The following is an 18,377-nucleotide window of genomic DNA, read 5'->3' on the forward strand; positions in this document are numbered from 1 at the left end:
AGGCAATTGTGCTTCTGTTATATTCTAGACATGTTCTTTTTTTCTCACTTTTGGGGTCTGTAAACAGGTGTTAAAGCCTAAAGTCCTAAACAATATAGACACATGACTTAATGGCGAGTTTGATCGACCGGTATCCGATTTATGGATCCTTATATTTACGTTCAAATATTTAGAGTGTCGGCATTTTAAGTCTTTGGAGTTCACGTTTATATATGTAATCGTATGATGCAGTATCGGGAATAGTATTTCAATGTAACAAAGAATTGGAGAAACAATAAGGGATTGGTCAGTCATAAGGGCTCTTCATGAAATGATTAGTAAATGAATAACATCGAATGTTTTATTTTAAATAGTGATCCCCGCTGAAATCAAGACCGGATTAAGCTTGTATGGGACCCATGGCTGAAAATGTCAATGAGGCCCTTGCATCAACAGTGAAATTGGGACATATTCTGGTCATTTTCCGCCACACTCATACAAACGCAATTTGCATGTAGAGATCAATTTATTTGGCACACATATATAAAACATAATAAAATTGTTTTAGAACTGTTGTTTAAATATATGAGATATATTTCAATCAGAACTGGATTAAAGAGGTGTGTGTGTAGTGGTGGGGGCGACGGCGCCGCAGTCAGGGTCCCCATCATTAAACGGGCCCTGATTGGAATATAATATCTACTATGTATATTTGAACCACAGATAAACAGAAAAGGCTGTTCTACCCTTACGCTCACTTTAAATAATGTCAAGAGTAGTAACATCAACAATACGTCAAAGTAATATTTAAACAAAACGGACATGGTGATATGATGAATATTGATATTACATCCGACTGTCAGCTTATCATGGCTAAAATCACGTTTGTGGCAATTCGAATCACAGACTAGACAATGTCATGGAAATATTGCAAATATTTGATTTGTATGTAATTAGAAATGGTTGACGTCGTTACCCAAATCAAATGACATTGGCCAATAGGACAAAGTAATGTATTTTATTTTATGTTCAGTAGTGGAATACCGCGTTTTATCAGTGAAATAAAAGTGTTATTCCACTCACTGGCTAGTTGTTTTTACCTAAAATGATTGTAAAATCATAAAATAAATAGAACATTTGTCGTTTTGTCGTGAATAACATATTTTATTTCATCTCTAAGCAAGAAAACGTTTATATTTATAAGTTTTCTTGCTTAGAGATGAAATAAAATATGTTATTCACGACAAAACGACAAATATCCTCTATATATACATGTACTATATATTTGTGTGATCAGTTGTCTTCTTAAGAACTCAAAGTTCACCCCCATTGTCCACCTTTTCATATGCACAAATAGATACAATTTGAAGGTATTAGCGCTTCAAAGATCTTCGCCGATCGGTCTACTCTTATTTCGAATTACATCTGTTAATGGTTCTTTTACGTGCACATTAGCGTGTACACAGGATCTCGGTTTTAGTCCCAACCGAACGATTAGACGCCTTTCCTTGCCAACCCTTACAATTTGTACAACAGATAAAGGGAACGACACTGGGAAATCCCAAGGAACTGTCTCGGCCAACACCTGAAAGGAACCCCAGATCTCCTGGTAGCGAGGCAGCCAGTGCCGGATTAAGTCTCTGCTTTCCATAAGGCACATTTCCATTGGTGGCCTGAAAATACGTGCGTGAAAAGGAGTAGGGTTGCCCGTCCAACCTCGTGGGTTTTCTCCGGGTCCTCCGGTTTCCTACAACTGCTAAAGGCTCCTACTCGCAAACGAATTATTGAAATAAAATTGAACCATATGTTAGTCCCGAAATAACCTGCTTTTTGTCGAGTGGACGTTAAACCCCATTTCTCTCTCTCGCAAGCGGATCCATTCTTCAGTGTTTAGGTCCAGATTAGTGCTATTCTGAGATTTAATCTCCGATTTTCTGAAGTGATATTCTGAAAAGCTGATTAAATTTTAAAGTAACATTTTGTAAACTTTGATTGTCATAATCAATCATTGTTCGAGATTACCATAAATATAATATTCTGGAACGTTGACTTAAATCTTTGACTGAATCACCCCAAAATTTAGTCATCTCAGGGCGGTAGCTTAAGAATAAATTAATTGTACTGATATGCCATTATGATGTATTAATTGTTGATAGAAATTAATATTTGTCATTGATTTCAGACAAACTGCAGTGTTATATTGCTACGACAGTTCACATCGATCGTATTACGCCGCTTTGTCAAAATATAAATTATACCGACATTGAGATATAAGACACGAAAGACAGTCGTGCGGAACGTTTTTATAAATAATGGATTTTAATCTTAATGTGCCTTATGACCAACTTCGATCTAGTGTTCTCCCCCAGAGCGTATTTGTTTACGCTCGTACGCCAGCTACTGAAAAACGGCACTGCCCAGGTGAAAGCAATTTTAACTATTAAAATTCCATGTTAAACATACATTATGCAAGAGCTAAATCTGTCTATTGCAGGTCTTTCTTTAGTCCTGAAATGTTATCTAAATTATTAATTAGACATTAATTAACTTATCCAGACCATAATCAACTCTAGATGGCATCGCTAGCCTGCGATCTTAAGTGGATTGTGAGCCGATTTACTGCATAACTTTCCTTCTCGATTAAACGATTAAATAGATAATCGAGACTATGCTGTTTATCGTACTGACTTTAGTAAAGATGACCGAGGCTAGGCAGAACTTTCATTCGCTTAGTTTTCGGTTCATAGTGGATCAATTTGAATGAAATTTTCAGCAAATTGCCTTTACGTTATGTAGTTTTTAACTATTATAGTGAGAACTGCCAACTCGTTATCGAATCTCCCATGATGTATCTTTAAGTTATTAAAATCGATCTTCTTAAAATGCATAAAATTTAAAATTCCATTTTAAGTTATTACAATCGATCTTTGTAAAACACATAAAAATTAAAAATTTCATTTTAATTTTTAGTTAATGCTTATAGTAAATTTATGTGAAACAGGGCCCAGCTGGTATTATAACAGCTGTGAGTTAAATATCAAGTTTTAGCTATAATGCTTGTAGAAAGATTGATCTTAATGATGTGTTAAACACTTGGTATAATGATTGATGCTACAACATAAGCTAAAATTTTAAAGAGATGTTTCAGTGAAATACTGAAGCCACACTCGCCTGTGAACCATGACGTAGAACAGAACTAGACCCAGCGTGTGTTTTTGACATTCCATATTTACGAAATCCATCCAAATAGGGTTACCTGACATTTTTTCTGTGGAGAGACAAAATACTAAGCCTTACAGTTTGGATATCGACAATTTGACAGGTCCGTAGCTAACTTGAGGGGAGGGGGGGGGGGCAATACGAAGCCAACGACCAACGTGCCCATAAAGCCGAGATTGGTTGGGCGCCCACGACGAGATTGAGTCAGGAGAACATTCTAAGGGTTGTGCCTTCTTAAATTTGAAATCTCAACGGAATTATGGGCTATAACTTGATATATTTATAGAATAATATTTAAGACTCAAAATAAATGGCACAAGGGAAAAGGCGACTGCCTTCTGGGTATACCAACTTTGATACGACAAATATTGAGTCCCTACAACATTGACAGCCATTATCTAAAATAATAAATAGCCTAAAATCGGAGAATCCTTCACATGATGAACGTATTTAATGTTACACAATATGATTAACACTGTTTATATACAATTAAATTATGTAGATCAATTTACTAGATCACGTGAAAGTGGTGCTTAAACTGACTCGGCCTAATTATTAGGATACTTAATTAATTTGATTGACACTGTACTGAAACTAGTCTCATTACAAATTGATAAGGTACTTAAAATATATAAAATTGTTTCCGGGGCAACCAAACCTTCTGTAAATGGTCTTGTGGTAACTTCCGGTTCGCTTGAGAAACATGTAGGCCTGGAAGGTTCGTTCGAAGATAAGCTTGTTTTAGCGATTTTAAAGGAGATTAAATAAATTATACCAGTTTACCGAATTGGTCCCACAGCCAATTTCACTCGATCATAACAGTCACTGGCATGCTTGGCCACAACAACGCCATAATTATATGGGATTTATATGCACAAGAATGTTCATAAAAGTGAACTGATTTTGATGATAGACGGCTCTCTTTGGTTTCCCGAGTTATCAATTGTAAACGTCACTAAGATGTGAACTGCGCAAAAAATGTCAATTTCTTATTTGTGTGCAGGGCAGTGGTAGAAACTGGTATTCATTTGCACATGCGTATTTACTGGAGTTGCGCGTTAACTTCCACACAGGCTGATATATCCGACAAAAAGTCTACATGTGTTCTAAAGTAAAGAATTTGTAGTTTATTAGAATGGTGGCCATCTGGTAATATAAGTACATGTGGTTATTACTAGTAGGTTAAACTATAGGTAAGCCATTAGCCCATTTCACATACATAATATATCACAGTGTAAGTATAACTATATGAATATATATCTGGTAACTAAGGAAGTTCGTTCGGTCAGTGAAGTAAAATCCTCTGTTCCCGATTCATCGCACGTCGGCAAGTAAATGTGATAATTTACATTATGAATAATAAGAAATGTGACTTTAAAGGAGCTGGTCGTCATTTCTATTTTTCGGACAATACAATATCAATTTTTTCACGCTAAAATGTATTGAAATAGATTAGGGATGTGAAATCTTTTGAAACCGCACGTGTCCTAGGCGTCATATATAATAATAACAGTCCTTACATTAAAGTAGTACATATTTTTTACTTTTGAGATATTTGTGGACGATCTGGCCTGTTGTGCCTTTAATGCAGATACAGTTTTAAACCATAAAACCAGGCATCATTCTATTAAATCTAATATGACGGCCGGGTCAAATCCTATTCTTCATCTAAAAATATTAATTATACCAATAAAATATGCGAAGTTGTTAATTTGTTAAAGAGATACTAAGAAACCATCTTAAATGTGTTCAGTCATCAAAATTTAATGGCATTTTGGATCAGTCAGTCGATGACGAATTAAATTTTGAGTAGTTTTGCTGTTTACGTTTATCACCATGTGGATGTTTATCTATGTATTTAAATAGTTTATTGTTTGCGTTGTAAATAAAACCACAATAAATAAAGTACCGGTATTTAGGTTGATGAAACCTTGGATTGACTAGATCATTTAAATAAATAACCTCATGTCAATCATTACAAGATATATACTAAACAAACTACTTCAATTTTTATACAAATTCTTGTGTTTATTAAAATTGAAAGCCTGTCCTCTTTGAAAATTTTTTTCTGGATTTTTATTTACGCGAATGATTAAAAATTTGGAGAAATTGTACGTATTTTGTAAGAAATATGGTTACTTCTGCACAGAAAATGCTTCAAGGATACCAACACGTGTTTGACCTATTTCTGGGGTTAACCAATAAATAATGTGGTTGATTGTGGTCGAGCGATAACCCATCCACTTGCAGATTATCTTTCAAGCCATCTCCGTACAGGTTGCAAGTTGCCACACATGTTGGAATGGCACTACGAGGATGTACCCACCTCTGTTCTCCAGAAAGCCTTGTGACTTCTGTGGTTGAATAAAATTATTGTAAATCATCTATTCATCATTTGTTAGTCAGGAGTGAAATGAAATGAATGGAAATTGGGTTCAGCGACCTATAAAGGGGTTATTGTCGCTTGAATGTAAAAAAAACATTTAAAAAAAACGGCCCGTGTCAAAGAGACATAAAGTGGCATTATGGGAGTATAGTTAAAGAGTTGACTGTTCTCCCTGTAATAGTTAAAAATAGATAACATAAATAGAATATGTTGAAAATTTCAGTCTGAACCGTTATATTAGCTTTTGATTTTTAAGTCTAGACTTGATCATCATTACGATAAAAACATAGTCTCGATTATCCAGTTTTGGATTTAATCATCACTGAGCGTTGAGCAGCAGATCGGATACAAAACCAAAGAAAATCCGACACATAAGATGATGACATCGAGATTCGATTATTGTTTGGATAAGTTAATTAATGTCTAATTAATAGTTTATATAACACTTCAGGCCTAAAGAAAGACCTGCAATAGGTAGATTTAGCTCTTGAAATTTTCAACATATTGCCTTTACATTATCTAGTTTTTAACTATTATAGTGAGAACTGCCAGCTCTATATCAATCTCCCATAATGCATCTTTAAACTAGCGGCTCGTTTTCTTTATAGAATACGGGCACAGATTCCTGGCACACAATAATTTATGTAGGAAGTAAGAGTACCGGTACCTATTCTGGCAATTCGTGACAGCTTAGAGCTATTGTGAATATGTAATATGCAGCCATATACGCCCGTTTCCTTCTTATATTACCCTTTCAATTCAAAAGCTTTGAAGTCTATTATGAAAGCACCATCTAAACAATCTGCACTAAATGACGGTAAAACTCGAACTAAAAACACGACCCCCTTCTTTGTTTAGTCAGTATTACCGTTATTTGATTTAAAAAGTGAAATCAAAACAATTTTTAGCGTCTGCCGGCTTAGAAATGTCTGCTATGGCATTCTAGAAAAGAAAAAACGGACAAAAACAACACTAAAACCCAAAACTAGGAAAGTTATGTTAAGTATCTCGTTTTACCCGAATTTCTCGGTATGTGTTTTCCGTTTCTTTGAAATGTATGCATTTTATTTGAAATATGATATCGATATTCTGTATTTATTCAACTATTTGTTGCCAAAATATTTGAAAATTTTTAGATAAACGAAAGCAAGGTTAATCTAAAATATAATATATTTATTTATTCTATTCGAAGGTTCTAACTTAAAGATCTTATCATATCGGGATGTATAGCTATAAGGCTGAGTTTCAGCATGAGGCGGTATGCGGCATGGTGTCCGAGCGAGTAAGGCAACGACTTACTAACCAGAAAGTTCCTGGTTGGATGTTCTAGCGCAGTGTCCCCTTCAATCTCGGCTCCCAGAGAGAAGATCCAAGATGGCGGCTCAAACTCGCGTTTGCGTATTTTACGCTCATATCGCCGAATCACCCACATTTCGTGCGACGAACCGATGCCTAATTGTCGAGAAATCGGCAGCATTTCATTCAAACAAATCCAGCCAATCAGGAGCCACTCGGGGAGGAGTTTAGGAACAAAATTCAGACTGATTAATGGCCGGCGTGATTGCCCAGAGAGAGAGAGAGAGAGAGAGAGAGAGAGAGAGAGAACGAACGGCAAACTTCTCTTTGAGCGCCAAAATTGGTGCCCCCCTTGTAAGTGGTTCAGGACGGAGCGCCTAAAAAGGAACAAAAAACAAGGCCCAATGTACACATTGGCGTGCACTCAAAAGAACGAGTTGAAATAGAGAGGAGGACATAGCGCCTCTGTCCGGACAAAATGTCCCTGACTATCCGGCTTCATTAGCCCTGCCGGCTACCCTATAAGTTTCTAATATTTAAAGGTCTCGGGTGTTGTCAAAAGCCAATACCACCATTTGTATAAACTTTCTATGGATAGTCCGGAAGTTAATAATACTAATACATTATTATGAATGGTAGACCACATGCAACATTTCTACTTGCAAGCCCTCTAGTACAGACACTATTGTGAGTTCTGGCATGTTACGAAGTGTCGTCGACGTTGGCGTAATTTGATTTTTTACTTCAACAGATAATCTGTTGACAAAATGACTGCATAACATCCTGGTCGTGTTTGTCGCAGCGTATTTACGGGCACAGAGTAATGTGCTATATTTATTTTATGGTAAAAAATAAAAAAAGGTGTTTAATGACAAAATTCTTCTCTCCCAAAAGCTATTACACCACATGTAAACAGTGAAATAACTTTCACTTTAATTGGAAACTTCTAAAATAAATACCATTCTTCATTGTTTTACGATTGCTACATTAGAGACGCCGTATTCGAGAGGTTAGGACGAGAAGAAACGGTTATTACCTCTAGGGACGGATTGTGCCTCAGACCATCGGACGTGATCCGATTTGAAAACAAATTGACATATACGCCACAATTTTTATCCGATTTCGATATTCGCGCATTTCAGACTATAACTTCCTGGATTATGGCCCCCGATTGTACGAAAAATCGTTTTTTTTAAAGTTTGTTCTGTATCCATCTCTTGCAAAATGGGGGTGTATCTTGCCTGGCAACCGCTGTTTTTTTTTCAAAAGAATTAAAATTCATCTTCGCATATAATATCACGTCACTTATTCTTCATCAGGTTGGGGGCCCAAGCTAGTTGGTGCGAGGCCCCATAACTATTCAGCCCTCTGATGAACACCTTGAACAGAAACTTGGCAGTCCGGGGAAAATGAAGGGGTTGATGAGACGTGAAATCCATTCCAGTGCATTCCAGTGCAGTGTAATTGTCCCTCTCGTGTGAATAAAAATCCTGGTTGGTTATTTTAGATAGCTTCCAATTCTGCTAAAATACTCCAAAGCAACGATTTGCTTCGTTATATCTTCAATAATTTATAATTGTCAAATCTGCATTACATCTAGGTGTGTTTGATTATTCAGTATCCGAATCTGGATTCCTTTATTTATATATTCAATAATTATCCCATCACAAAGTTGATACATATTTTGGTGTTGAATCACATAGTGAACTATCAGTAACCTGAAATAAATGAATCCGGATGGGAGCCATGGTGGCTCAGTGCGTAAGGCGCTAGCTCACTAACCAGCAGGTCCGGGATTCGATCTCCGTGTTTATCGATAAAGTGCCTAAGTATTTTCCAGTGTGGTTTCCCCTTGTAAATTTTGTAGGAAAAAAGGCCCCGGCAAGGAACAGCGTTTATTCGTTTGGGTGAGGCCCCATGTATATACCTTGGCATGCAAGGTTACCAGATTAAACGTGTGCCTTGATTGTTTTTCAAGTATACGAGTATTACTAGATAATTTATACATATATAATTAAGCCTTTAAATAAATCCCACCTATATTTACATGCAAAATTTTATTTTAAAAAACCCACACACATGATTTACATAGTTCACTGTTTATAGAAATCATTTAAAGCAGCTAAGTCTCTAACTCAATATCATCCAAAGTCTTCGACATTGAAAACACGAATTATTTGTCAATTTAAATCAACATTGATGTTGTGATCTTACCGGGAAAAGATGGGCTTCCGATATCCAATATTTAAGACAAAATAAACATTTTACCATTGGTACACGAATTGTGTACTAATGCGTTTCAGCGTCATTTGTAATATGGGACTCGAAGAACGAGGCTAGATATATTCCAAGTCATGTCAAACGGTGACCCATATTCTTATCTGAAGAGCATGTGCAATAAATAATGTCGGTGTAGACTGGAATAACCAGACCATAGAGATTGCCATTCGATTGAGACGTCTGCCGTATTTCGCCGTACATAACTGATTAGAAATTATAGTAAAATTAGAAACTATTGAATGTAAATCAGTTTATATACATTCATATTACATTATTATATGCGTTGCATGCAACCCATTTGTGTCCATTTTTAGGTCACAACTATTAGCGATTTAGCCCCTTTAATGGTATAATCCATTTAGAGGTAGACACATGCTAGAGTCAACTATGTTGATTTATCAGTTATAAGAGGATTAGAGATCAGTTTCCCACGTGAAAAAGTACAATAAAATACAAAGAATTCTAAATACGTGATGAATATATATGCAAATCTATTAGTTTTTTTTCTGTATCTGTAAATTTGTTTTAGATTGGAGTAAAATGGACGTAATCGAATTACTCTACACATTACTATACTCCCTGTTAAATAGTAAATTGGCCTACGATTAAAACCATTTCTAGCAAACAATAATTGTTGACTTTAAATAGAACTTTCTAGATTGTCATTCAGTGAGCAAACGGACTGCAAACGGCATGTCATACCTTGATGATTATAAAACCTAGTTTAGCACGTGCTCTTACAGAGACGAACTGTGTTTATCAGAAATTGCGAATTGGATCAGAAGGTCTGCCATTGAGTCAGGTGGCGTGGTTTCGATTCCCCGCTTGTACGGGAAAAGGAGTAGGGTCGCCTGTCCAATCTCGTGTGTTTTCTACGGCTCCTCCGGTTTCCTCCCACCGCTAAAGACACCCACGCGCATGTAAATTATTAAAATAAAATTGAACCATATGTTAGTCCCGAAATGACCTAGTATGTGTCGAATGGACGTTACCCACCCTCCTCTGCCTGACTTTCTCTCACAGCTTCTAAACCACTTCTTAATCGTTACCGTGGTGTCAAGGAAAACAATTATACCAACCACCTAAAAAGTATTAGATTCATTTTTATTAGTACAAAAAAGAAAAAGTCCTTGTAGTTTTGAAAAAAATCCACACCAAATCGTTATACATACATGTATATCTACCGATATCCCAGCTTCTGGACCAGTTCGGATCTCAATCTTGGATCTTGACGTCTAAACCTACATTTTTAGGATCAAAGAATACAATAATACCAATAAAAGCACCATAATCCTCCAAAATATTATGGCAACCGTCTTGGATCTTCAAGTTTTCCATGCAGTGCTGTCCTCCTACACTTACTATTAGTAGTATGTTTCTCTGAGCGTATCAGCATTTTGGAATGCCCGGAAATATATGCCAGCGTAACCCCACGCGATAGCGCAGCAGGAAATGTGTTGCAAAACCCGGTTGATAAGAACAGGTTATATAAAAAACCCGTCAACAAAACCAGTATCACTTTAACATGGATACTTGTCTGGCCATTTGAATTATTGTACAGTCTAAATCCTTCTGCTCAAAATTCTCCCACCATCTGTTCATAAAAAAGTACATACATTCTATTGCACACCGAACTAACTAAGACCTTATAAATATGTCCATCAAGGTAAGGTACAGTGATAAACTATAAGTTATAAGGAATGTACTGGTGTCTGAAAGACAGAGATTCTTTATACAACTTAAAGGGAACTATTTCTTACCTACATGTGTTTAGTAAATTATAAAGGGTATCGAAGTGCACATTCAATGAGACAACTTGAGTGTTAGTAGTCGATAACGAGTGTATTCTATAGTAAAACCATGGACCCAACTTTAATTAAGCACAATCGGTTATTTAAAACCTTATATAAAAACATGACATAATTATTATTACTTAAAGATGGTGGTGTGAAACCAATGTAATCCACTTGAAACTTTAATGACCATAACTTCAGACAGAATTAAGCGATTTGAATACTTTTTGGAACAACAAAACACACAGAGACCACAATATCCAAGTTCGTGAAACAGCCCTTTACAACCACATACAAATATATAAAGTGCCAAAATTAATCCGAATGGCAATATGAAAACAAAGACGTAGCATCCATCTCAGTTCAATAGCAAAAGGTATCGGATGGAGTAAACATGCACTGCTTCCGATAGAGGGGTAACGGAGACATAAGGTGACCCCCTCCTTTAAATCAACACCCTTTTGTTATATTATCTGCAGTATAAGGTATCTCTTGTTATAGATAACTGGTTATCATTGCTGTCAGATGAAACAAGACTATGAGAGACTCCACCTTGTATTTATCACAAGGTTATTGAGACCGTCCAAGACTGAATAATCGTGGATGCTAGTAGTCAATGTGAGATAACTGCACAACAAAACACAGATATAACAAACGATAAGGAATTATACCAGATGCACATTTCCAGAGCAGTATGACATTGTGATGGACACACTAGTAACCATCAGGGACGATATCGTTATTTTTTTTACACAGTTTCAAATGAGAACAATGGGTTTCTTTTAACAATTTCCCTAGTTCAATTAAAAGTAAATCTTTATTTCAGTCCGATTTAAATATTTTTGGTCTAGAAAAATTTAACAACTTCTTTGGTATCGTTTCTCCGTGAAGTTCAGCTTGAATCATTGTGACAGGCCAAAGCCATTATTACCAAAAATGCATATCTCCATTCGCTAGATGGGTGGGAGGGGACAGGTCAAATGATCACAAACTTCTTATAGCAGGTTAAATGATCAGCAAGAAAGTAACCAAAAAGCAGCTATTAGGCAACTAGTCGCAATTTTACATTGATTTAAATCAATTAAATATTGTCATTTCTCAATGGGACGATGTTTAGATATAATATGTGTTATTTTTAAGTAATTTTAATAAATAGGAATGCAATATGCCTTCGAAAATATCACATTTTGGCAACAGAAAGTGTTTAAAAGTAAAATGATTTCAATCTGACATTCCATCAGTTGTAGTAATAACGGTATTCAAATACCGTAAGAAATGTAACCCTTAACTTATAGTTATCATATTGTAATCTACATCAGTCAGATATTACTGGCATCAAAAGTTACCCGTCGTCAAGCACGCTATCACCTAGCAAGAAATCGGTTATATTACGTTATACGATAGCGTTGAGTAGACTACCTACATCCTTATTTCATTACTAATAGTCAGTGTGCATCATTACTTAAGAGACTAATTTAAAGACGCTCAATTCTTTTCAAGCTTGTACGATGAAATTATTAACAAGGAAATGAAATGGGGTTTAACGTCCCACTTTTCTACACCAACCAGGATAGTGAAGTTAACTTTGAAGTTAAATCGTGTTTCATCATTCGTTATTGGCGAATAACGAGACAGAACATGTTTCGTTATTCGGGATCCAAATAAAATTATTATTTTTTCTTCAAAATTTCATATTATTATATGTCATAAAACCATCCATTTTGCTTTTCGAGCTTGAATAACGAATAACGAGACAGCACGTGTTTCGTTATTCGAGATTCAAAATTTGAATAACAACTTCATATCATTAGTGTCAATTTGTCAAGTAAACAATCTATTTTATTTTCGAGCAAGAATAACAAATAACGAGACGTTATTCGGGATTCAAATTTTGAATGTAATAAATTGTTAAGTCCTGATTGTGTTATTTGGAAATATGTCTACATTCCAACGTATTGTCATTCCGTGTAAAATGGATCCAAATAATATTTTGATTACAGATGCCACATATCCTGATGGCAATGCTCAAATTTTTCTAATAATGACAAAAGTTGAATTGTGCTATTCATTGGGAATCGATTATTTGTTTGGGAAATAATATTTACAAACCCATTAACAATTTATAACATAAAATGGGGTTTATAGTCGAACTGTTCTAAACCGACTTGGATGTATTGACTTACAAGATGGATGTATCAACAGTAAAAAGCCCTCTTATCACTTCTATGTCATAAAATAACCCATTTTGTTTTTCGAGCTTCAATAACGAATAACGAGACAACTGCTGAGGCATCCTTCTTAGAAGTGAATTAAATGAAAAACACAGTTTACTTGCCAAATGGGCAGCGATGATATGAAATCTCTAAGAATTTTTTCAATCCCGAATAACGAAACACATTTTGTTTTGTTATTTGTTATTCGCCAATAACGAATATTGAAACACGATTTAACTTCACACTGCCCATACACCATGCAGTGTGCTATGGGGGAAATTTTACCGGAACAAAGACGTATCCGCCTACGTTTAGCCCACGCCAAAATGTACTCGGATTGATTATTTACCATATAATGAGGAAAACGAAACCAACATTTCTACGGTAAATAATATGTAGGGATGAAGATTTAAAGATTTTTCACAACATTTATAAGCGGCTCTGTCTTGTTTATATCATCTGCAGAGAGTGACAGACATTTTAACTCATATCTTTGATATTTTTGGACTAATGTTGCTTTTAGAGTTTCAACTTTCACGGTTTCAAGACCCTTCACATGACGCACGGCGGCTTTAAAGTGTATTGGAGACTCTTTCAGACTATTGCAAACGCTAGCCGTTTACTACTTGCAAAATCGAAGAAAAAAACCCCATTTAATCCACTTTCTTTTCCTTGGAAAGTTGATACCAGAATAAAACTAATTAAATTTGATGAAACCGGATGTCAATTACGTTTCGTTTTATTTTTGTGGTTATAGTAAAAATCAGAAAAACTAAATGAAACGAAACTGTAATCTAATTTTAGACCGCAACCAAATATTTGTAGAATCTACAGATTGTAAACTATCTTTACGATAAACTAAAACATATTTATAATCAGCATATGGTTCTCGCCAAACTAATCAAATTATATTTATTGATAACATACAAAATCGAGGTTTCTTCAACTTACAACCTCCTAGACTCAGTTATAAGACGTTAAAGACACATTGTAACACAGCTCAAGCTGTGCACGATGTGCAGTACTAAAATAAATTAAACAGAATATATCAGATATATACAGATATAATTGATATACACTGGATTAAGATCAGCGTGCCGACGAAGTCTACATGTACCAATCTTCAACAATTACTCAAAAGAATAACATTTAAAAACTGTCTCTGCTTGGCAAGTTCGGAAAAAAAATAATAAAGAACAACAATAAACTATGTACTTTTAGGAAAGGCTCTAAATTTGTGTTTTAAAAAAATATGACGTCGTAGTCTCGTATGGCGTACCAGTCATCATACATGGGTCACGCTTTCATCTTAAATATTGGTTTTCTTTTTTTTTCTCTATCCCTTTAAAAAGCCCAATATAGCTTTATTTTGATTGTTGGTTACAAGCAGAAATTATGTAAACAAAACATAGAGACGACACGACACTTGTTTGTTATATTTGCTACGTAGCATGTCAGTAAATAATCAGTGTACCAATGCAGTCTTGTGCAAGCTTAATAGACGATTACCATATTTCACTTGCAGCAAATAAATAACAACTCACAAAACAAACGTATAAAAGAAGGACAACGAAAACGGCAATTTTAAGCAAGCTCACAAGGAGCGTAATCTTTCCATCGTATTTTTAAAAAAGGTAGCCATTACCCGGATATTTATTTTTGAAGAAAAAGACACATAAAGAAAATAAATTATGACGATCATTGTTTTTGTCACTGTTATAGTTTCATTTTAAATTTAAATAATCCCACAGTTTTGCTCCGACTGGGCTACGCCAGACCCCTTCAAACTAAACATATGCACCACAAACTTAATACAGCACTCACATAATGTAACTGTGCATACTGTAGACTATCTCTAATTTGACGTGAATAACACTGATTCTGTGGCATGATATCAGTATTTACATTATTTAAATTCGGTCAACTGTCAGTTAGTGACACATTGAAGTATTACTTAAATCAACATTTATATTAAATACCATAAAATAATTAAGAGATAAATAGATAGATTATCTCTCCGTGTCAAGCCTAACTGTTATCTCTGTCCATAATTCAGGTAGATTAATGAAATGACACGCCCGTTTAATGATAGGACCTGTATACGTTGTTAGCCAAGAAAGTTCCCCGGGGTTATCCGTCATAGTTTACCTTTGTTAACGGTCCACAATGGAGTCCTGCCAAGGACAATATCAAAATTAATCGTTCGGATGGAACGACAAATCGAGGTCATTGGCGTGAAAGTAAAATGTACCATTGGCAGTTCAAATTCTAAATAAGAGTAGATAGCGGTTTTTTCCAGACAAAATGTCCCTCATTGTTCACCCATAGCCTATGCCCGTCTTTATTAGCCCGGGCTTTAGGCTTTAGTTCCGCTTCCACCTTGGGTGATTATCGAGAAGTGTTTTCCAAGAAACTTACCAGAGAAGCCACGGCTTAGTCCAGCAGATCAATTAGTAGGCCTATTTGATCTCGTTTCTGTAAATAAAGACACGTTGTCTTCTCCGGATGGGACAGAAAAGTGGAACATTAAACCCTATTTCATTTCATTTCTAAGGGTCATTGAGAATACTCTATTTTTGTCTGTTGGTAATGTCATAAAGAAAATTTCCCCAAGAATATCATTGGATATGTCTAGCTAGGTCATCATGGAATTACTTAACATATGTTTATAATTATTCAATAAAATATCAATATGGTATAAGATAAATCGATGCAATTTGGGTAATCGACACTTCCGTGCAAAAATTCTAAATTTGGTCAATTTCTTACATCCGTTTCAAACTTCTCACGACAACAGGTGTTAAATATATTGGTAAATTATATAAGATAGTTTATTAACAGTATATTTTTAACGGTATAAATGATTCGTTAGATATACAAATTGTCAAATCCTTAGATAAAAAGAGGTTTTATATTATCAGGAAATGTTTATATGATATCAGTAGTTTTTACAGTATTTCATTTCTCTTTTATATTTACTTTCATCTACTTGATATTTTGCTGTAGGTTCAATATTACCATTGCCATTTTGTGGCAAAGGTCCATTTCCTCAGTTGTGTCGATTATGCATGTATTGTACCACATTAGCATGCATTGTTACCAACGCTAACCAAGACCAAGTAATTTGGATTTTAACGGAACAGTTCCATATTTCACAGGATGTCCTTTGATACAAATGGATGTAAGTATTCTAATCAAACGCCCAAATGTAACGACATAGTCCAAATACCGCGTCAGATAGTTTTAGCTAAAAATATCGAGATTTTTGGAAATTATATAACAGCGTTATGTAACTCAGATAAGGAATTTTGTTGTGTTGATTTACGTGCAATGAGCAAGCCTGCTAAACCAGACAGCCACACACTACATGGTAATTTAGACAAAGCTTGTCCATCAAAATGAAAGTGACAGTTTGTTTTCATTCGAATAATTATCGCTATAAGGTAATTAACATGTTTTATTCGCTGAAATATAAATGGTAAGGCTCATTTAAAGTCTGTACGTGCATTTTCCAGTGATGCACGACGGAAATCAAACCCAATAAATGAGTCTTGAGTCCGTATTTGATGCCGGAAGAGTCGAATAATGTGGCAAAATAATGTTTTTCGGGATATTACTGTTATTTCTTTCATTTTTATACGCCCATATTGAAATGTGGTCGTATATTGTCGTCGCCCCCGTCCGTCCGTCCGTCCGTCCGGCGGTCCGTCGGTCCGGCGTCCACAATTGCTTGTGGACGCTCTAGAGGCTAAAGTTAATATCTGATTGACTTTAAATTTATACACAGTGTTTAAGGTCTTGAGACGAAGAAGCCTATTGATTTTCAGCAATTTCCGATAACTACTGCCAGAGTTATGGCCCTTGATCACTTTGAAAAATCTTGTGGACGCTCTAGAGACCAAAGTTAATATCCAATTGACCTTAAATTTATACACAGTGTTTGAGGTCATGAGACGAAGAAGCCTATTGATTTTCAACGATTTCCGATAATTACTGCCAGAGTTATGGCCCTTGATCACTTCAAAAAATCTTGTGGACGCTGTAAAGGCCAAAGTTAATATCCGATTGACTTTAAATTTATACACAGTGTTTAAGGTCACGAGACGAAGAAGCCTATTGATTTTCAACGATTTCCGATAATTACTGCCAGAGTTATGGCCCTTGATCACTTCAAAAAATCTTGTGGAGGCTCTAAAGGCCAAAGTTAATATCCGATTGACTTTAAATTTATACACAATGTTTAAGGTCATGAGACGAAGAAACCTATTGATTTTCAACGATTTCCGATAATTACTGCCAGAGTTATGGCCCTTGATCACTTCAAAAAATCTTGTGGATGCTCTAGAGGCTAAAGTTAACATCCGATTGACATTAAATTTATACACAGTGTTTAAGGTCATAAGATGATGAATCCTATTGGTTTTCAGCGATTTCTGATAATTACTGCCAGAGTTATGGCCCTTGATCACTTCAAAAAATCTTTCTTCTTCTTGTGGATGCTCTAGAAGGGAAAGTTAATATTCGATTGACTTTAAATTTATACACAGTGTTTAAGGTCATGAGACGAAGAAGCATATTGATTTTCAGCGATTTCCAATATTTGCTGCCAGAGTTATGGCCCTTGATCACTTTGAAAAATCTTGTGGACGCTCTAGAGGCCAAAGTTAATATCCAATTGACTTTCAATTTATACACAGTGTTTAAGGTCATGAGACGAAGAAGCCTATTGATTTTTAAGCGATTTCCGATAATTACTGCCAGAGTTATGGCCCTTGATCACTTCAAAAAATCTTGTGGATGCTCTAGAGGCTAAAGTTAATATCCGATTGAGTTTAAATTTATACACAGTGTTTGAGGTCATGAGACGAACAGGTATATTGATTTTCAATGAATTTGTATGACTTGAACAGTTAAATCCATGATATTAAAAGCTTTGCATACAAAACGTTAGCATGGGGCAGAACTTTATAAAAACCAAACAAATTCTAATAGTTTTCTTATGATTACTTCGTGAGTTGTTGCTCTTAATCAGATTTTAGTGTATTATAAATGTTTCATTACCGAAAAAAGTAAAAATATGCGACAACCCTTGTTGACTGCCCTGACGATTTAGTTGCTGTGGGCGTATGTTTCGTTGCCTGGCAACCTATCTTACATGATGTTTGGGATCTCTAGACAATACCAATTTTCGGATCGGTATTAGGTTACTGA

General features: G+C 35.5%; 1 protein-coding gene across 2 annotated transcripts in view; it reads left to right on the forward strand.

Moving 5' to 3' along the window:
* Positions 1–18,377, forward strand: part of LOC126830154 (beta-1,3-galactosyltransferase 1) — a 72,215-nt gene that overhangs the window by 1,062 nt on the left and 52,776 nt on the right. The window lies entirely within an intron of this gene.

The sequence above is a fragment of the Patella vulgata genome, chromosome 8, assembly GCF_932274485.2.
Source record: "Patella vulgata chromosome 8, xgPatVulg1.2, whole genome shotgun sequence".
Lineage (NCBI taxonomy): Eukaryota > Metazoa > Mollusca > Gastropoda > Patellidae > Patella > Patella vulgata.